Here is a 21396-nt window from a genome sequence, read left to right as displayed (position 1 = left end):
AAAGAATAAGGGAATTTGGCTCCATTACAAGCTATTGAGGTTATAGTTAGATTGAGACAGACCAGAAGCCTGAGTTGGATAGAGTTTTCATGGTGAGTTTTCCCAAAGAATGTTTCATCTGAGCTCTGCCTTAAACACACTCCTTGATTTTACAAGCAGAAATGAGAACAAAGAAACAAACACTTTAAAATCAAGCTTATCAGGCCAGACCTCAGTGTTAGCAGTATTGGCATCTGCTACTGCATTTATATCTGAAGTTAAAATCTTGGCCCTTAGCCTGTGAGCAGCAGTTTACGACCATTCTGGATACAGTTCAGAGCTATGCTAAGTGGTTCCATTTGAAAGACATTTTTCAATTACAGAAAAACAATTTTGGGAAGAGGTTCTGTTCAAAAGTACTTGCTGAAATTCCATTTATGCAGCCTGGCATGGTTGCTTTGGTTATGCTGCTAAAGCTCCTGTGAAACCAAACCAACTCCCTGGCAAATGTATTAGTACTGCATAAGGAAAACAGTAGCTGAATCTGAATCAAACCTTTGGAGAGATATATTTGGGACTCAGAGAGAGTTTGGGTATGAAAGTGGAACCTTTTTTTTTCCAGAAGTTGCTACAATCAAAACCTCAATCCTGAGCGTCTCAAGCTTTTGAGAAAATCTAGAACCAGATGTGAACCTTGTTTTAAAACAAATGTAATTTAATGAAGCTACATGAGATTGCAGCTTTAACTCAAAGTCAGCAGATCTGAAGACTCGCAGTGGAAAGAAAGAATAGACACAATAAAAATATTCTCTAATGAAAATGTCAGATTAATTCAAACATAGAGGTTATTAAAAGCTATAACAAACATTGATTGTATTATGGAATCATCCATTCACCTGGAGAATCCAGATGAAAGAGATCTGAATCCCTGGGAATGGAATCACAGGAGTACAATGGCATATTTAAAACAAAAGTTCTCCCAATATGGAAGAAAAAACCTAACACACAGCCTCCTTTTACAGAAAATAAGTTCCTGGGATTCTGCCCCAAAATCATTCTTTTTTATTTACCAGAGAAGAATCAGAGAATCACAGAATGGCTTGGGTTGGAAGGGACCTTAAAGATTGTCTAGTTCCAACCCCCCTGCCATGGGCAGGGACACCTTCCACTAGCCCAGGTTGCTCAAAGCCCCATCCAACCTGGCCTTGAACCCTTCCAGGGAGGGGGCAGCCACAGCTCCTCTGGGCAACCCATGCCAGTGTCTCACCAGCCTCATAGGAAAGAATTTCTTCCTTATATCTAATCCAAATCTGCCCTCTGTTGCCCCTCTGTTACCTGTTACCTATCCCTACATCCCCTGATGCAGAGTCCCTCCCCATCTTTCCTGTAGCCCCTTTCAGTACTGGGAGGCCACTATAAGGTCTCCCCGGAGCCTTCTCTTCTCCAGGCTGAACACCCCCAACTGTCTCAGCCTGTCCTCACAGGGGAGGTGCTCCAGCCCCCTGAGCATCTTCGTGGCCTCCTCTGGACCTGCTTGAGCAGGTCCATGTCTTTCTTACGTTGGGGGCCCGAGCTGGACATAGCACTACAGGGGGGTCTCACGAGAGCAGAGTAGAGGGGGAGAATTCCCTCCCTTGCCCTGCTGGCCACACTCCTCTTGATGCAGCCCAGGACACGGTTGGCTTTCTGGGCTGTGAGTGCACATTGTTGGCTCACAGTCAGTTTTCCATCCACTATTACCCCCAAGTCCTTCTCCTTGGGGCTGCTCTCAATCCACTCATCACCCAGCCTGTATTTCTGCTTGGGATTGCCCCGACCCATGGGCAGGACCTTGCACTTGGCCTTGTTGAACTCCCATGAGGTTCACATGGTCCCACCTCTCCAGCCTGTCCAGGTCTCTCTGGATGGCACATCCCTTCCCTCCAGTGTGTCGGCCGCACCACACAGCTCGGTGTCGTTGGAGAACTTGCTGAGGGTGCACTCGATCCCACTGTCCACGTCACCAACAAAGATGTTAAACAGCACCAGTTCCAACACCGACCCCTGAGGAATGGCACTTGTCACTGCTCTCCACTTGGACATTGACCCATTGACCGCAACTCTTTGAGAGTGACCATCCAGCCAATTCCTTATCCACTCCATCCATCAAATTCATGTCTCTCCAATGTAGAGACAAGGATGTCATGCAGGACAGTGTCAAATGCTTTGCACAAGTCCAGGTAGATGATGAGAGTTGCTCTTCCCTTGTCCACCAATGCTGTAACCCCATTGTAGAAGGTCGTAGAAGGTATTTGCCAGTGCTGCTTTGGAAACCTGAATTTAAATGAAATAATTTAAACTACCTGTGCTTATGCAACTACCCGTGCTTAGGAGAGGGATGGATTGGATTTACAAAGCCTTACTTCCATAATTTTTGTGTGTAACTGTCTCTGCAAGCACAGGAAAAAGCAACATCTCTAAGCAATCAGTAGTATTACAAATGGCAAGTTGAAGGAAAAGGAACACAGTTCAAGGCACATTTTATATCTTAACCTGATATACGAGAGACTATTTGGGTCTGGTAGGACATTTTCGTTTTGGAAACTGTTACATGTCATGGACTTAGACTTGAAAGAGCAGTCACTTTGCAGGGTCTGAGACAAATTCATTCAGTCTTGACCTGTGCTGTCTTCTCAGGCAAAGGATGAATAACCCATAAAGAATTAAAAATATTTTTCAGCTGTGAATAAAAGCAGTAATATACCAGTCAGTTCAGGACAACGAGCGAAAAGGAATTCATATCTTTCAGACACTTAAAGCATAGGGGATGCCACAAAACAGTCAAAAGTGTTAACCCCGCTTAAAACCTTGGCAGGGATCACTGCAAGGAGCTGCATCCTAAGTACCATAAATCTGCAAAATGTCTAATGTATCCTACAGTGAGCTTTTTTGTTTTTTAACTGTCACTTAGCTGTAGTATTACAAGATATTTCGTGTATACCTGAAACTATAAGAGGTATATTAACTCAGGATTCCTTTTCAACACTCTCTAGCTACGTCCCATTACTTCACCATAGATTTTTATTGGATGCTATCCAGTGATTCAGTATTAGTGTCATAAATGCCATTATGACATACGACATTTGTTATACTTGACAGCAGCATTCATTACTGTAAGCAATAGCAGCCAGACTGCATTTCCTTACAGTATTTAGCCCTTACTTGATGAGAGGTGAGAGTAATTTGGCAGCCAGTAGGAGCAGAGTGGCCCGAGGAAGTGACATTGTGTGTTATCTCCCATGGCTCAATTGATGCCTTGTGTGCACATGCAGCCAGGAGATCTGTTGTTGACTTACAGCAGTAAACACATTTGTTATTATTTATTATTTTATTAATAATGCCTAGAGGCTCCACTGGGCAAGATGTAAGAGTTCTTGCCCCAGTCGGTCTAAGGAGATAAGCTGAACAAAGTAGTGTTACTGCTTTCTGTTGCAGATGGGGAGCTGAGGCACGGGGAAATTAAATGACGTGTTCTGTCAGGGAGTACGGCAGTTATTAGAACTGATCTCCAAACTTGTCCTGCCTCAGCCACAAGTCTGTTGATTCTCCACTAATGCTCTTGCAGGGTGTTCATGGATTCATGCATAGAAAAGTTATTATGTTCCTGCAGCTAATGTTCTTTGGCAATTGAAGTACTGAAGACCTACATTTTTGTTCCCTTCTCTGTGAATAGAAACTCTCGGAGCACCAATACAGTCACTTAAAGCTACATAAAAATCCACCTATTGTTTCTGGTGGCTTACCTGATTCATACCACCTGGAAGTATGTGCTTTGCTTATTGCACTCTTAGCTCTTGCAATGGGGTTTCCTAAATCCATCAACCGTGTGGCTTCTGTGGAGCCATGCCACCCTGTGTGATTAATTTGACTGTTAGTAATAGCAGAGACTGCTACAACTCAGGGCAGCACCCTGATCTGGGGGCTGTAAAATATTTTCTACCAGCTTTTTAGATTTTTTTGGGATACAAAGTGGAATGCTAAAACAGGAGATATTCAAAAAGGCCTATCCCGGGATAATTATTAGCTCAGGAACTGGTTCATTCAGTGTCACTGGGGGACCAGAGCAGAGCAGAAGCAGGAATACAGATACCCTCCTCCCTGTGAAGTGAGTGTCATAAACAAAAGCCGTTGACTGTTTTGATCTGCTTTACTCTTGCTCTTCTTCTCTCAGTTTCATTTCAATATTGAATCAAAGGAGTTCTGCGTTACAGAAAACTTACTGCCCACTGAGCTCATCTGCTATATTAGAATGCCTAAAGACAAAAGGGTCCAGGTGTAGAGGTTTATTTTAAGCAGCTGAGTTTCACCTACGCCTGTCACTGAATAATCATTACACCTACTACAGCTCCCCTCTCAAGCAAAAAAAAAAGTCACAGAAGAAAGTTTAAGAAAAAACTATATAAGCTTCATAAAACGTAAAGGCTTCGTTGTACAAATGTAACTCCATGGGTAAGTGAGCCAGCTAACCTCTATGATAGATTTATGCCAGCAGCATTTTCTAGCATGGGACTCCAAGGGCATAAAAGTCAGGATTTCATAGTAGTATAAGGCTAATGATTAAAGTATGTGTGATGGTAGTCACAGCAACAGCACTGAACAGGGAAGCACCCGCCTTTCTCTTAGGTGTTCTGACAGCCTGATATTAAAGACCTGCAAGTGTCAGAAGATGTAGGAAATCAACTGGTCTCTTTGACAGATTTTACAGCATAGTGTTTGCGCCGTCAAGGCAGTGAATATGACAACCCTGAGAAATGACAGTAATAGGAATGTTTAGGTAAGGGAACAAGCCTAATAGAGATGCCGCTGTTGACAATAACATGCTTATGGTAAAAGTAGACTCTTTGTTTGAGCTTTTATTTGGAGAAGATTTTATTAAGCCAGTTTTTCTACTTCTATTTTTTGGTTTTGTTTTCAGAGTCTTCCTGTGTGTCTGTCTGTTTTTACTACCATGGCAAAACACTATCTTGTTGTAACGTGGAAGAAAGATGCAAGTCATTCTGTAACACTCTGTTTCACTTAAATTATCATGACAGTGTGGGCAACATCTGAAGGCTGCATTGATTACGATTAAAAATCACCATTTTTTTAATCCTGAAAAGTTTATAAACAGACAAAACCAACTTAAGAGTTGGGAGAGCTGAGAAGATTAATGATGGCATTGAACCCATCTATTTGGATACCTAAAAATAAGTAATTTGTTTGAGCTAGTCATGGGACTACCTCTGGAGTGAATGGAGACCTGCAGAGCACACTTTATTCCACCCATCTCTTTCCAGTTACCATAGAAAATGCCCAGACAGCTATGACAGACTGGGCACGGAAAAGTCCGGAGGGTAACCTCAGCCTAAGCTGGAGGCACACACAGCACAAGCCAGGCTTGGCTTTCCCAGCTGTCTCAGCAGTGCTTTAACCAGCCCTGCATCAGCCTTCCTCTCCAGGGAGCATTGTGTAGGGAAGGATTTTACTTGACAAAAAGCAGAATCCACATACATTAGATCATCCTTTAAGCTTGAAATAATAATGATAACAACAAACTAGCTTTAAGGACAAAACAGATGTGTTCCCTGATCTTATTTGCTAGAAGAGACTGATGAGTGCAAAAACCATTAGAAATCATCAGTGTTTACACAGAGCTTCTGCTCTGATCTGAGCTCATAAGGACACCGAAGTTCTCTTTGAAAAGCATGTTCAGAGATAAAACATTTAGGCAGAACATTGTGAAGTAAAGCAAGATAAATATTATTTTTCCTCCAAAGCACTTTTTCTCTGAAGTAGTTTTCATTATTCCTGCTTGAACTTTAGAAGTAAACTGAAGTTTGGCTTCCAGGTCTGCATGGCCAAACCATTTTGTCTGAGTCCACCTTCATCTCAGGCTTTGATCACCTGCACTGGTTATTAGCTGCAGTGTAAGAGCTGGCTCTTGGGATCAAGCGATTTCTATAAAAAAGGAAGTGCTAATTACAGTCCATTTCAATAAGCTTAGAAATATAGTGGAGACAAGTCCATTATCTCAGAGTTAATAGGGTTACAAGATGTTGACAATGCACACGATCTGCTTTGTTACCAAATGCTACTTAAATTATGGATTGTTGCCACAGCATGAGAGTTGCACCAAATGATTAAGACTTGGGTTTAATGGAGGTCATTGCCTATATAAGTCTGACTTTCAATGGTATTTAAATGCCTGGAGATGCATACAGGTGCCTAGTTACATTTTCAGAAGCTCTGGTATACACAAGTCTGCCAGCAGTGCAAATCATGGAATTTCTTTTGAAAATTTCTTTGAAGTGCCTGTTTGCAAGTTGTGAGTGGGATTTAATCTCACCCTGCCTCAGCTGTCTGAAAATGAGCTATGTGGAGTCAGTGCACAGAGACGATCACCTGCGATAGCTGGCTAAAAGAGGCAGGGTGAGTTCCTTTGAAAAGGAAGTTTTTCTCACTGGTAGCTGCAGAAGGAGTCCAGATGAACTAACTACTCATCTCAGGATGGTGAGGTTAGATGAGATGAATCCCACTCTGTGTCAAAAAACGATTACGCATCTGGTCATTCTTTTAGAGTTAATGGAAAGGATGATGCATATGCTGTCCAAGGGAAAAATAAATCATTGTTCACATCCCGGTCTCATCTTCTGTAACACAAGCATATCCATCTTACTGTTTGAGAAAGGAAGGAGGATCAAAGAGGTTTTAACCGAATGACTGCAGGCATCTGAAAATAGAGAGTGGAGAAAAGAGAAAGAATAGAATATTAATAAAAAGGTTATCTTCTATTCTCTGAATGCTTTTAAAATGGTGTTTCCATTAGTCAGAGCTATGTTCCTGCGTACCCGGAATTTTTCTTGTCTTTATACATTGCTCAACTTCACTGAATTCTTAAAAATGAGACATACTGATACCTAAAATACATACAGCTGCATCAAGTAGGAAGTTCAGAGGAAAGCATGTTTTTGTGCCCAAATCTATATTCAGGGACCTCACTTGTAGCAGAAACAAGAATAAATTTCAATTTGTGGTGACAGCAGTTTTGCTGTGACTTAATTTTTCTAAGTTACCCCATCAGTAAGTTTTATTTTTCTTAATGAAAATTTTTATTTAACATAAGTGTGACATTTTGTCCTCACAGACTTAAAACACCAAGAAACCAGCTAATGTATTATGGAGATAATATTACATGCAGTGCAGTACTTGATATGCTGCTTCCAATACGTAAGTTTAACAGAAGAGAAAAGCTTGTTCGTCAGAGTAAGATTTTAGTGTGAACCTTAACCATGTTCTGGAGCATTTGCCATCACATAAAAAATCCTTCAGAAAGTTTCTTTCTAAGCAGAGCTTCAGCTTGGCAACTTAATTTTATGGTGATTTATTCCTTTTTGAAGATCATCGGATGATAGTGATCTTCACTCTTTTCCTCCATCGCTTTCTTCTCATGCAGTGTTTTAAAATCCGACATCTTCGTCATGTTGTTGCCCTGGGCAGCACAAGCACAACCACAGCAACAACATTACTGGTGTCACCTTCTCTGAAGTTTCTCTGCCAAAGTGTTGAGGAGGTTATTGCTCTGCCAAAGCTCCAGGCAGCTCCCCATTGGTGCAGTGTCACTGAACACATTCCCCTTTAATGGTGATGTAAAAATCAAACACTGCCTGTTGGGATTTTTGATTTCAGAAGAGCTCGATGGGACTGAGGTCCCACACTAAGTAGCAGTCCAAGGATTTTTGCCAGAATGCCATCTGCCTTGTTCCTCATCTGGTTTTTTTTCATCAGGGTAGATTCACTTGGAAACAGATCTAGGTGTGTGCCCATAATAGATATTCCAGGTAACACTGAAAGCTAGACGAACGTGTTCCTATTATATGCATGAAAATACTCTTCTTTTGTATAAGTTTTCATGAAAAAACCTCCAGTCCTGGACAGAAGATGGAGATCATTGTCCTTTTATTCTCAATATATTATTTTTTAATATATTCCTAATATATTCAGGCATGCCTCATTAGCACATCTAGAAAGATTTTGAAGCCTCTGCTCCAAAAGTTTCTGCTCCAAAAGTTTCTGCTTCAATACTTTTTGGTTTGGTTTGAAACTATTCTGAAAATCCAAAACGCTACCAAAAGGCCAACTAAATTCTAATGTAAACAAGCTCAAGTCCAGCTGAAAGCAGCTTTACAGCAATGGTCTGAGTCTAGAAATCCTTATAAAATGGCTTTAAGTTCTTTTATATAAAGGATTTTCTTCTACTAGATAAATGCTTTCTTTGCGCTGAGTAACTTTCTAGTGATTTTTTGATTGAAAAAGGATTTGTTGAGTTCTGAGATCTGTTTAAGCTCTGGAAATAATGTCCCTTCATCTAAGTCACATTTTCCACACAGTAAGAATTTAAGAGAAGTCTTCTTTTTCCATTGGTCAAACATTACTCCACACCCTTACTCTTTTGAGGGAAATGCATAAGGCCATATCCTGCCGCACACTCACTTCGCATCCCGGACAAATCTCTACGCGCAGATTTTTAAAGATAACTGAATTTCTATTAACACGCTGCCTGGGTAATTTGAGTTTTTCTGTGTTCCAGGGGAGTCACTCTCCACCTTTGTAAATGTCTATTGAATAATTTGTCTGAGAAATTTCCCTGCACTTACTTTTCTGTCATTATCTTCTTCTAATACTTGGGTCTAGGAAACTGCATTATATGCCCCTACTCACTCTATAAAGCTGCCTTTCTCTTTAAAAGGTCTAACTATTAGTGTACTACTAAAAGCCAAATAAAAGAGAATTTGTTCGTTATAAGACCTTGTGCTATAACTCATTATTGCAATAATGAATCTGTTTGTGATGCCCTGATCCTGCCATCATTTAAGCACATGATTGCACTGAATTGAATGACTTCACATGCATAAGGTGAGTCACGAGTTTAAGTGCATACTGAGATGAGCTAATTTTCCCTAATATATTTTGCTAAATCTCTGTCTATTTAAATTCTTCTGAGAAAGGAAAAAAAAAAAAGTCATTGCATTAGAGAATGACAAAAGGATTTTATTTTGTTACCAGTATATTAAAAACCTGTGTCAGCAGATTGTTGGACCTCTTCTCTCTTTCCCAGCTTGCCTTTTGGTCTCCATTACTGAGAATATTTAGTAAATTGCTGCAAGTGAATTACAACCTGCTCAAGATTATTCTTGTATGCCCTCTCCCATGAAGGATCTAAATAAACACAGTGGGAAGGCCAAGGGAGGAGGGGGTTGCCATTCCAGGAGAAGGATATTTAGGAGGTTTTATTCACATTTGAGAATGAAGGACTTATAATAACATCCAAAAAAGTGCACTCCTAAGCAAAGCATAGTGTAAATTTGGAAAATGAGAAATCATTGTTATATTTGTTGAAAGCTGTTTATAGAACAAAAAAAAATGTACATCTATCATATGGTAAAATCAGTTGCCTGGTAAATAACATTCTGCTCGGTGTGACAGTAATGAAGAATTTTATCTACAGCCACTGCAATCACAGTTTGCAGCATCTGTAAGCATTTTATTTACTGGTATTTAGGCAAGCACACTAACATTTGCATGAAGAATCTTTGCAGTTGTTTGGCAACCTTTCCATCTCCTGTTCCACCTCCCTCAGACAGGTTCCTCAAAATTAAAGTTTTGTCTAATTTCATACTGTTGGAAGTGTGGGAAAAGCGAATCAGTGAAAAATCTGCAAAACACACATCTCCTTAACACATGGTACCCAGAACAAACACAGGACCACAGGATGGGATGGAGATCCAGTGATCTGTGTTGCCATGGCACCAAGGAGGAATTCAACGCGAGGTGGGGGCTGTGCGGTCCCGTTCTTCTACTTTTCTCAAGGAACATTTGACATGACTATGCAGATTTATCTCCTGCTCTTCCCCTTTTCTCAAGGACTGTTCTGCAGTACTCTGCAGATCTTATCTCTCATTCTTCCTCTTTTCCCACAAAACCAGCGCACACCTCTCACCAAGGAATGTGCTGCGTTGTTACTCAAGAAACAATGGCTTGACCACGGTCCCACCCACTCACACATGCACACTTAGATAAACACTACCCTGAGTTTGTATCTAACTCGGGTGGATGATAATCCGATACCAAATCAGAGGGACAGATCGACGGGTTTGTGCTCCTCGCCCCCCTCCAGAAGGGACACCTTTTGGTAACATTTGGGCCCTTGGCTATGTTGAGTGATTACCCAGGAATTAAGTGTGTGTGATTGCAATCATTTTTTGTGTGTAGTGCTATACAGCCAACCTGCAGTTTGTACATTTATTGTAGGCAATCTCAAAGAATCTGTAGATGTTGCATAAGAATAAACCGTACTATTTGTGAACCTGACGGCTTCTCTTGAATACAACCGGACCTAGAGCACACGAGCTGTTCCTGCATCTGGTGTCAGGCCTGTAGTTACAGCCATAATTGGCATAGCTATTAAGAGATAAGTCCAGTCACCCTTAGCCCCTCTAATCTCTGAGGACCAAATTAATTCATTACCTTAAATGCCACACATACCAAGTAAAAAACTGTGGGCCATATCATGAGCTGTTTTAAAGCAACTCAGTGCTCTCCTCCCATTTCCCAGCTAAGGATCCAAGCCCATCCAGTTCACATTTCTTTGCACCACAGGTGATTGTTCTGCTGATTAGGGATACCAATTAAACTCAGACACTAGAGTGAAAAGAGTAGGTGTGTTTTACTAGAAATAACTAAATAATAGAATAATACAGAAAACATACAGTAAGAAAAGACAGAACAGTGCAAATAGGAAAATACAGGGTAATGCATCAAATCATTACTACCTGAGAGGGAGAATAGTGATTAAGAAAGATCCATCACCACTTGCATACGTTACCATCATCCAGATCCGCAGGCGCTGGGGAGCCCCAGTTGCAGCGAGGATTTGGAGAGCATGTCCCGGCAAGTAGGAAATCCCACCCATAGGTGAGGCATCCAAAGTCACCGCAAGCGGGTCCAGCCTTATATACCAAAAATAAGCAAGCCAGAATAGCTGGCACCTTTTGTTTTAAGTGGAAATATCTGTTTTCATTCTCATGTTAGATTTTCCCAGAGCCTGGCCAGGGCTCAGGGGAGAAACTAAGGGGTTTTCCCTGCTTATCTAGTTGATTTATGAGCAAGGTCACACACCAGGTCACAGGGCCAGACAACTGTCTCTGTGGCCCTGTTATCTTGCTCACACACACAAAGAAAGATAAGGATACATTCAAGATAGACATGTTTTATGATGTTTAAGCTACATCTTCTATGCATATTTCACTAATGACTACATACTGAATTAGCAGTTCCCGTTCAGGGCCTGTTGCTCAGGCTTCAATACTCCTACCTTTTACATCAGAATAGGTGGTTTGCTATAACTTAGTATAATACCTATTAGCACAATGATAATCAGTTATAAAATATACAGGATTCACTTATAGGTCAACTCTGGCTTGGGCCTATTGTCCGAGCCTTAGCACTTCAGTGATGCCAACTCAGAAGCTGGAGGTCACATCGCCACTGTCATGCCATGCTGTGTCCAGGCAGAGAAGCAAGGCGTATTGGCTGGAGGGGTGCACTGAAACAGCTATACTGCTCTAGATGTACTCCACATACCTCAGCTAGCTTTGTATAGCGGGCCGTACCCCGTACCTCCACATGGTGCAGTGCATAGACAAGACTTCAGACCCCAAGTCCTCTCCTGCTGCCAGGATGCCCATAAAACATTCAACTATGGGAAGGCAGTGTGATCATGGCTAATTAAGTTTATAATCATCTGTAGCCTTGTCCTCCCTGATCTATTTGCTGTATTCCTTGTTGTGGTTGGTTGTTACTTGGTTATACTTAGACTGCAGATTATTCAAGGCAGGGACTGGGTATTTTTGCCTTTACACCTAACCTGAGAGGTCCCCCGTTCCTAGGAGACTCTCTAGGTTGAGTGATTGTCATGATGATGCAAATGGTTGCAGCTCCAATAATGACAAAAGATCTTAATGCAGAGGGAATGTAATCCATTAGGGCTGTGTGAGTTATAATATTAACATGAAGAGAGATTCCTTTTAAAAAGGGAACAGGAAAGAAAATGTATTTGGTACACAGTCTTATGTAAGGAATTAGTAGCCTTTGGTAAGTAAGGTTTCAAAAAAACCCCTTCTCTTAAAATATATTCTATTGACTAATAATCATGTACCAAAATTAAGCTAAATTACATTTTGCCTATTCTTGAATACAGTTTAAAAGTTCTGAGTAATGACATTGGTTGAATGTAAGTCCTTAAAATATAAGTAATTTCTTGATGCTTTCCATTTTGGGGCATCTTTCTTTAAAAAAAAACACACAACAAAACCAGATGCTGCTCTATGTGCATAGGAGAAATCAATGGATGGGATCAATATTCCCTCCACAGGTAATAAATGCTGAGAAGCATTTCTGTCTATCTAAATTGATCCTAGAGAATTCTTTAAATTGGTTCTGATGTGTATAAAAATCATTTCCCTATTGATCAAAGCTTTTCTTTCTTTCTTTCTTTGATATGTTATTTCATCTCTGCCATCAGTCTCCGACTTTTCTATGCAGTTATGATAAACAGAATTTCTTAAACCCATGCAAGATTATAATTTCAATGAAACAAGAAATAACTGGGTTTGTGTCTTTGAAGATGAATGCTTTGCTTACAGTTAGGCAGTGCAAGTATTTTTAAATTGGGAAAGTTACTACATCTGAATTATTTATAAGAAAGTCTAAAGCAACTGCCGTACTTTTATTAGACACAATTGTCCAAATCCAGCACCTCGACTAGTCCATTCGCTCTGGGAGTAAGAGCTGCCGGAACAGTGAGGAGAGCTTTCGATCTTCCACTGTCCTTGTTTTGCTCTGTATCTGAGCAAAAGAGTAAATGTTAGCTGCTGAGTCTATGGAAAAAAGTTATTCTGAGAGAGCAAACAGTGTTACTTATCGCTATGGATTGTCTCAGCCTAATATGCTACAGTAAGTTGCGGAGTTTGTGACTTTTGTTACAATACTATTTTATTAACATTTAAGCTGCTAGACTACTCTAGAAACATTAAGTACTTGTCTGCTAAAAAAGGAATTTTCAGAGTATTTGATAACTGAATGTTACATAATTTGTAAATTAATTTGCCTGAAGAAAAGTTTCATACTTCAACGTATCTGTGAAGGGCTGTCCGACGAGGGTTGGTGGTGGTGCTTTGTTCGGACACAGCGGTGTGTGTACGTAGCAGTCTGCCATGTGAGCGGGATCGGTCTGTTGGAGCGCTTGCTCTGAAAGAGGGCTCTGTTTCCAACTGTTTGAGAAATCAGGTGCTTGACAGCCTTTACAGTTGTGACTTGTTTTAAGATGAAATCTTAAGGCTTTGTCCAACATCATTTATTGACTGTCAGAGCCTAATACCAGTAAACTGGTCTGCTGTTTAGGCTTCCCAAGTCCAAAGGTGTCACTGTTTCCAGCTGTTTGAACACATAAGCCAGTAAAGCAGTACTTAATGTGGTCTTGGCAAGGTTTCACTCAAAATTCACTTTATAAAGAAGACGGTAATCATGGCTGTGATTTCTGTTAGTCTCTTATGGAATATAAATTGTCAAACTGTCTTTTGACAAGCACAGGTTTTGTTCCCTCTACCCCAAGTAATTTGGTTCCATCAACCCAGCAAATTAATCTTGTCTAGTTTTGTCTTCTGAAGAAATGCAGTAACAAATTAAATTGCTTCAATATACCAGCACTATTTTAAATTTATCCACCAGTTCAAATTAGGAGATGGATTTCACATTGTATTCACATGAGTGGCTTTGGTTTTGTTAGCATTTACATAGCAGTATAAATATGCAAAGTTCCTTGCAGATGAGAAACAGCATGTTGTTTACTTATATGTAACATAACTGAGTTTCACTGAATGCAGTAACTTTGATTTTAACCTCACATGTTTAGGTCAGTGTGGAGACTCCAGTAAAACAACTTCTTTTTTTTTTTTCCAGATTCTTGCTTTTGACACTTTATGGCTATGGCCATTCTTAGGCACATAACTTTATGTACATTTGGAAAATTTACAGGGCCAGATTTCCATATAAGATAATTCATTTTAATTACCCCCAGTGGGGTACATATCTTAAAAGTAATCGCATCTTTTGAGGTACTAATTGATTTTAGGGTTCAGCTCTGGTGTTAGTATCAGGAATAGAAGAGCATGAGTGATTTTTATTGTTTTGTTATGTACAAATGTATTTTTCCAGCCCAGACAACAGCACTGCATTTGTAATTAATCAATGCCTAAAATCAAGAGCATTGCCAGTCTGGAAGTGGCAGCCTGGCGAGGCAGCGCACACGAGACTATGAACAGAGATTCTTCTCTGTAGGATACCAGGACTGAAAACCTAGAGCAGTAGCTTACTCAAATGCTGGTGAAAAAAGGAAGCTGAAGCCCACTGATCACTCCGAGGAAATTTAATTTTGTCCAAGAAGAAAGGTGACTGTTCAGAAACACCCTGTCCTTGCTGCACTGCTTCTGACAGCTGCTCCAGCTGCCTCGCAGCTCCCAGGTTAGCTGGGATTCAGACTGGCATTTTGATGGAAACTCCGTGTTTCACCCACACCACCTGGGTGGTAGTTCGGGGTCTGGCTTAGCTCTGCATTTCTCTGTGGGTCCCCAGGGAGGGAAACAGCAGCGATATCATGGGCTGACTGAAGCTTGAGGTTTGCATATGGAGAAAGCATGATCAGCCAAGTACATTTTAGTGCACAAATAGTTTTCTCTGGGGTAAGCTGTCATCCCTCTTAATGATTCCTTTCACAGAAGTTGTTTATACCTTTCATTGCTGTTGCTGCTTTTTTCTCTCTACCTTTTCTAACTCACTGCATCCTTCCTGAAGCAAGTGACCAGATGGTCAGAGCTTATGTTATTCTAAGGATATAATAGGGGTACATCAGAAAAATTAGTACCTATGTTCTAGCAGTGGGCAACAGCAAATCAGCTGTAATTAGAACAAAGGCTGCTACCGTAGGGTCTCTTTGTCGTGGCAATGTGCTTTGTCATCACTCCTGTCTGCCAGTTTGAGGTAGAAGGATGAGCTCAGGACTGGCGTGGGGCCAGCCAGAGCAAAGCTTCATTTTAGCTCCCCGTGTTGCCCATCTGGGAGGTGCACCAGCAGATCCAGAGTGGTTTCTTTGGAAGGAGCTGGAGATCTAGAGGCTGTGAGATCTAGAGGTTGGGGTCTTTGAGGCTTTGCATCTTCTAAGCAGAAACTGTTCATTTCAATGCAAATCAGTGTAACTGTTGAGTTTAGGGAGTTTGCGCAGACCAGCCCCACCTGACAGTTTGGTCAAAGGTATGAAGAAAAATTTATCTCCAGGCTTTTATCTTCCACTGAGCATGGTATCAAAGTGCCTTTGTTAGTGCACAAGTAAGTATCCTTCGTAAAAACAGAGCTTTGCATGACAATTATGTAATAGTTTTTGTTTGCTTTCCTAATTGGAGAACATTTTGAAAGCGCAATAAAACACAATTTGTTCCCTCTTTCCAAAACGAAATGTCTCCTTTTGGAAGGAAGGAGGGAGTAAATTTACATTATAATGAGCAAATTGTTATGAGCGTGTAGATCAGTGTTGACATAAAGGGTGACGGAAATAAGATGTTCTCATTTTGTGCGTTCCCCTCCCCTTTTGTTCCCTCTCGCAGGCGTTTGCCTGTGCATCCTGCTGCTACCAGGCAAGGACGTGGCTATACTCATAGTCAACAATAGGATAGTAACACATCGTAACTCAGGTAACAAAAGTCCATATGAAGTGAATCATTCTTCACCAGGGCTGCCTCATACACCTAAACCCCTTCGCCCATGCGTGCTAGCAATGAAGGCACGTGTGGTTTACTACTGCACCTCCTAGCTAGTTGGTTTTTGTTTTTTATTGTCCCTCTCTATTTTCCTATTGGTTTCGTCATTTCCCGATACTGTCAGGATGTTGGCGTGGACTGACCAGATGAGAGTGCTATTGTTTGGCTTCAGGCATATGACTTATCTAGCAAAGAGTTTAGAAAAACGCTGCGTTGGGGTCTGCTCCTGCCCTGCTGCCAAAGCCGGGGGGGTAAGTTAGACATTGAAGCTGTTGTCTCAGTTACCAGTCTGTCCTGCCCTGACTTTCTGGAAGTGAATCGCAGTTGTCCAAATCTTTTCTCCTTCCCATCCCTCTCTCTTTGAAACCAGCAGGTTCGTTACTGGTTTTGAGAAGCTGAAAGTGCCATTAACCCCCTGCCCAGCTGTTGCGGTGTCAGGGCTCCAGGCGAAATGGCATTTGTTTGGCTCCTAGAGAAGTCATCCCAGGGATTGCCTGGAGAGTCTGGCTGCAAGCAAAATCCATATGCAATGCTTCTGTCAGCAAAGACTTGCTGGAAGAGGGTTTATAATAAATATTCACATCTGCTGCTTTGGACACTCTAATCCATCCTACAGATCTTTGCTGTGTCAGGCTTTGTTCTAGATGAAGAAGCCTGGTAGTTATAAAGGTTTGCAAATAGGGCATATTTATCATGGTTAGCTCTACTTTCTAGTTCCCTTTCTTGCACAAATATCCATGACCACGCTAAGCATAACTTGTGATTAAATATTCTCAGTGCATTTGTAAGATGTTTTAGACTATGTGTTTCCTTTGATAAATCGAGAAAATGGCAGTTGTTTACTTCCCAGGCTGTCAAATGAAGCCATCAGGTCTCCATGAGCAGAGCAGAGCACATTACTGTTATGAATTAGTTTGAATGGAGACGCAATGTATTCCCTGGATAAACTATACATCACATAGGCATCCCCAAGGCCCTGTGGCTTGCACGTTATTAAAATTGGGACAGACCCCTCCATACTAACTTCTGTTGGGCAGTATGTTCCCATTGGCTACTTGGTGAATAAACTGAATGACTAAAAATAGCAAAATATCTCCTGTTTTTCATAATCTTCCCAAAAATGATAACCTCAGTGCCAGACTGACTTTGTCAGTGTCAATATGAATTATTCCTCTGCTGGAGATGCCTTTGCTTTCAGAGAGAAAATCCTGATACATAAAAAGAGCCGTAATCATTTGGAAGGTATATTGAACTTGCTCCTAATAGAAAAAGGTGTTTGACCAAGATCATGACTGGCAGTACAATGATTCCATTGTTGGGAGGACCACATCAGCTTTGAAATGAATGTATTGATCCTCTTTTTTTTTTGTACGTGAAACTCATGATTATTGTAGTTAATTTCTAAAGGGAGAATGTCTTTATGTGGTGGCTGAATAAGTAAAAGGTGCTTCAAACATATCACCTACCAGCTCTGCTACCTCTGCTTTTATTTAAGCAGGAAGAGAATAAACTTATAAACACATTCTGCCTCCTTCAGAGTGATGAAACTCAGTCTGCTTGGTTCAAAAATAAACACATGGAAACTGGGAACTCCTTAGAACCTTTTTGAGGTTTTATTTTTTCTTTTATTTTTTCTACTGTTAGACCCAATTGTATACTAACAATTTCATTATCACTGTTTTTTCCACAAGGATATAAGGGAGCAAGGCACTCAGTTCAGTTAGATGCCTGACCTCCTTGAAATCCAGTTGAAAACCCACATCCCCATTTCTCCCAGAGCTGTTCAAGAAAAGCAGCGTTAAGAGCATGCTCTGATGCTGATACCTCCAGGTATCAGAAGTGCATCAACTTTTCCAGTGCTCAGTCCGTGTGTCAGAATCTGGTTCTGAATGATTGTATCCGAATGTAAGTAAAATAGCTGTGCTCCTAACGGGTAGCCTGCCGGAGTCTCCAGATTCACTTAATCACTCCCAAATCCAATCTCATTGTTACTGATCTGTCCAACTTTCTGATACTTTATCTCAGAAAACAGGAGTATGCATGTTTAATCTTTAAAGATCAATCTTTAAAGCGACAATCTCTTGCCTTGCCCTGGCAAACCTCGATAACTTTCCTCTGAATTTCAGGTCATGTCGTGGCTCTGGCGAGCAGCGATGGATCCATTAAGGTTCTGCAACTTGAGCGTGGGCAGCTCTCCGGCCTGCGAGGCCACGACGGCGGCGAGGTGCACAGCGTTGGCTTCCATCGGCGGGCAGCGCAGCTGCTTTCTGGGGGTGCCGGCGGTACCGTGTGTCTCTGGACCTGAGGACCAAGCAAGCTCCTTAACGTAACCTTAATCTCAAGGTGTTACGGGAAAAAAAAACGGTTTGACACCATAGCAGCAAGGGCTTAGTGAAGTTGTTTTCATAGCTAATATTTGCAGTGGGAACAATCGCCCGAGAGGAGTATTATTCTGCGTTTTATCCAAATAAAATACCCAATTTCTCCCTCTTTCTGTTGACACTGTGTTTTTCCGAACATCAAGAATCTCTCTTTTGGTGGTTTCTGGAGAAATAGCTTTACGATGACGCCTAATGCCTGAGCAGACGAATTGCAAGGAGATTGATTTTTAATGTAACACGAGACACGCGAGCAGGGCGCCCCTTCTCCGGCACCAGCCCGGGGGAAGATGTGAAGTTTTAATAATGCAGCCACCGGGGATTTTTTTTTACTGCAGGAAGCCGGCGGCCGGGCAGCGGGGCCGAGCCGAGCCGTGCGGGGGGGGGGGGGGGGGGGCTGCGGGCGGGGCAGCGCCGCTGGCCGGGACGCGCCACGGCGGCGGAGCGGGGACGCGGCAGCAGCGCTGTGCCCCGCGGAAACCCCGCCGCCCGCGGGGAAAGCGCGCCGCTCCGCGCCATGGCGCGCCCGCGCTGAGGCCCGCGGCGCCGGAGCGCTCCGCCGCTGGAATTTTTTTTTTTTTTTCCCCCTCTCCCCTTTTTTTCTTTCCCCACCCCCTCCAAAAAAAAAAAAAATTAATTATAATACTAATAGGCAGGGGGCGCGGCGCTGCGCGGCCCGGCGCGGGCATGCCCGGGCCGGGGGGGTCCCCGCAGGGGAGCGGGGCCCGCCCGCTCGCCCGCCGGGCTCCTCCGCCCTCCCTCTCCCGCCTGCCTACAGCCTAACCAGCCCCCTCTCCCCCCCCTTCCCTTCCCCCGCCGTGGCAAATCTAGGCTCGCAAGAGATCCGCTGGGCATAGGGAGGGGATATATATGGGTTTTTTTTTTCTCTTCCCCCCCCTCCTCAAGACCTGAGGAAATCCAGCCCAAGTTGGCGGCGATGACTGTGCTGCTGGCACCGGGGTTTCTCCGCGGCATCCCTGCCTCCGGACCGCCGCGCCGCTGCTCGCTCTGAATCCGAACACCGGGTTAAAGCTTAATGCTCAGGTTGTGCTCGCCGGGCTGCCGCGCTCCCCTCTTCTGCGATGGGAGGTGGAGGAAAAGGGATTGTCCGTGAGTCAACACTGAAAATGTGATTAGGAGGAACTGCTTGCACTAATCTCTCTCTAACCTTTTAGTCCATGTTGGCCTGTGACCCCTTCCAGCGTTCAGATCGAGCCTGATTAGGTAAGTGTAAATTATTCACTTGGGGTGAGGGAAGGCGCATGGAAGCGTTTTACTCGGAGACTTACCTATGTTCCCGGCCTCTCTCATGATGAGAAATGATGAGAAAGTTCGGCTGTAAACTAATTCTGAGCTGAGCAGCATTTGTTTACTTGTTGAAATCTGTCCGTGCAAGACGCCTGCAGTCTGTCTGCCTTCCAGCGCCGCCGCGGAGCCCAGCGCTTGTGAGTTGCCGTGGGACATCTCAGATGCTGTAGCAAAATACAGTGGTTTTATTTATGATCTTCGGAGAACTTTTTTTTTTTTTAAAATAATTTGGAGAGCTTCTTCATCAAACTTCAACAGATTCTCTCGATTGTTTCATCACATTTCCTCAGACATGAATTACTTCATCTGCTTCTGCTCCCCCCCCCCCCCCCCCCCCCGCCAAATGCCCACCAATCTGCAATGTTGCAACCTACCTGTAGCGTTTAGGTGGGCGAGATTCTCTACTCTGTGGATACGCAAAGCAGCCGTATCTGCATGAACCACTTATTTCCAAACAACATGTTACAATAGATATTGCTGATTAGTAGTAACAGGGTGCGTAGTCCTTGTGATAGAAACGTAGCTAGTACTTCAATTAAGAAGATATCTTTTGAATTTGATAAAGCTTGTGTAATATCCGGTGTCTCCCTCTGTTGTGGCTTTGGAAAAACTGCTTTGTCAACAGGATCCCTTAGCTGCTTCTCTAGGATTAAAGCTTTCTCCTCCTGCTGCTGCCTTTTTTCTTCAATTAAGGGAGAATTAATTGCTGAACATCTGCAGCCCACCAGAAATCCCGATACATAAAAAATATCTCCCAGAGAGGTGGAGGGGGAGGACGTGTTTGCCTGTGTGTGTAGGTTAGTGCATGTTTGTATATACTGTGTGTATCTGTGTGTGCACGCTGTGGGAAAGGAGGAAGAGAAGCAATGACACACACACCCAAACAGTCCATTTTTGTGCCGGCAGCTGCCTCCATCCTTCCTCATTTAAAAGTTTCCTCTAATACTTTGCCCAGTTCTCTTAAGAGAGGTCAGAAACCATTTTGGTGCTGGGGCTGCGCTGGCCGCTGGTGGCCGTGCCGGCAGGACGGGGTGTTGGTGGCAGTGATGTGGCACCATGGGCAGCCAATAGCACACCCAAAGCCACACGCCCGGCGCTGGCTGTCCCTGGGGGCCCTGCAGAGCTCCTCTCCCTCGCTGGGTCCATCCTCGGCCCCGCCGCTTCAGCAGAGCTCTCCAGAGGTCGGGCCATGCCGCATCGCTCCCAAAGTTTTAGAAAGGCTCCAGCTTAATCAGACAAACACGTTTCAGCGGCTCCATGCATTCCACAGGCATTTAGCATCCTGCTCTCCGCGTTTCTCTCTGGGAGTTACTGAAATGCTGAATAATGGAGAAGGTGAATTACATCTTTGCTTCTGTCGGGATTACACGTACCTGCCACAGGCTGGGCTGTGTTGGTAGCCCAGGTAGTCCCTCTTCAGAAATGCTGTATATAAAATTCTGTACTATTCCACCTCTCGCAGACCGGGTATAACCCAGCATCATCTTTCATGTTGGACGCAGATCTACTTACAGATTATGCTTATCTCATTTTTCAACTCAGGTTTCCCACCTCAGTTTAATGAAGTGGGCTGCGTGCCATACGTAGCACAGAGGGACAGTGGCCACAGCAGGAGGTTAAGACCATGCTTAAACGTGGGTTCAGATCCCTCTGAGCTGCCCATCACCATGCGATTTCAGGCAGCTGGTTTAATTTCTGGTGCATCAGAAAACTCAACTGCACGAATGAGGAAAGTAAAAATTAGATGCTTCTGTGAGGCACCATTTCTGCGGAGACATTTTGTGGGCAAATGCTTCCAGGCACGTGTGTCTAATTTATGTATTTCATATGCTTTATTCTCTTTAACA

At 42.9% G+C, this 21396-nt stretch overlaps 1 protein-coding gene and 2 long non-coding RNA genes across 6 annotated transcripts in view; 2 read left to right on the top strand and 1 right to left on the bottom strand.

The window, feature by feature from the left end:
* LOC141945086 (uncharacterized) overlaps positions 1-18352 on the top strand; it is a 96786-nt gene extending 78434 nt beyond the window's left edge. The window contains exon 2 of the long non-coding RNA XR_012629411.1: positions 17990-18352. This is a non-coding gene — a long non-coding RNA (uncharacterized LOC141945086). The remainder of the gene's footprint in view (positions 1-17989) is intronic.
* Positions 17457-19233, bottom strand: LOC141945085 (uncharacterized). The gene is made up of 2 exons (XR_012629410.1): positions 19150-19233; positions 17457-18164 (listed from the first exon to the last, which is right to left on the bottom strand). It is a non-coding gene; the product is annotated as an uncharacterized LOC141945085 (long non-coding RNA).
* The window catches only part of VWC2L (von Willebrand factor C domain containing 2 like), a 53867-nt gene continuing 51313 nt past the window's right edge, over positions 18843-21396 (top strand). For 3 of the 4 annotated variants that reach the window (XM_074872575.1, XM_074872578.1, XM_074872577.1), the window contains exon 1: positions 18843-19465. The gene's annotated coding sequence lies outside the window, so the exon portion shown is untranslated. Of the gene's footprint in view, positions 19466-20860; positions 20885-21396 lie in introns of those variants that run through there. The other variant, XM_074872576.1, reaches the window with a different exon arrangement.

Source organism: Strix uralensis, chromosome 6 (assembly GCF_047716275.1).
Source record: "Strix uralensis isolate ZFMK-TIS-50842 chromosome 6, bStrUra1, whole genome shotgun sequence".
Classification (NCBI taxonomy): Eukaryota; Metazoa; Chordata; class Aves; order Strigiformes; family Strigidae; genus Strix; species Strix uralensis.
This window is presented reverse-complemented; position numbering and strand designations above follow the sequence as displayed.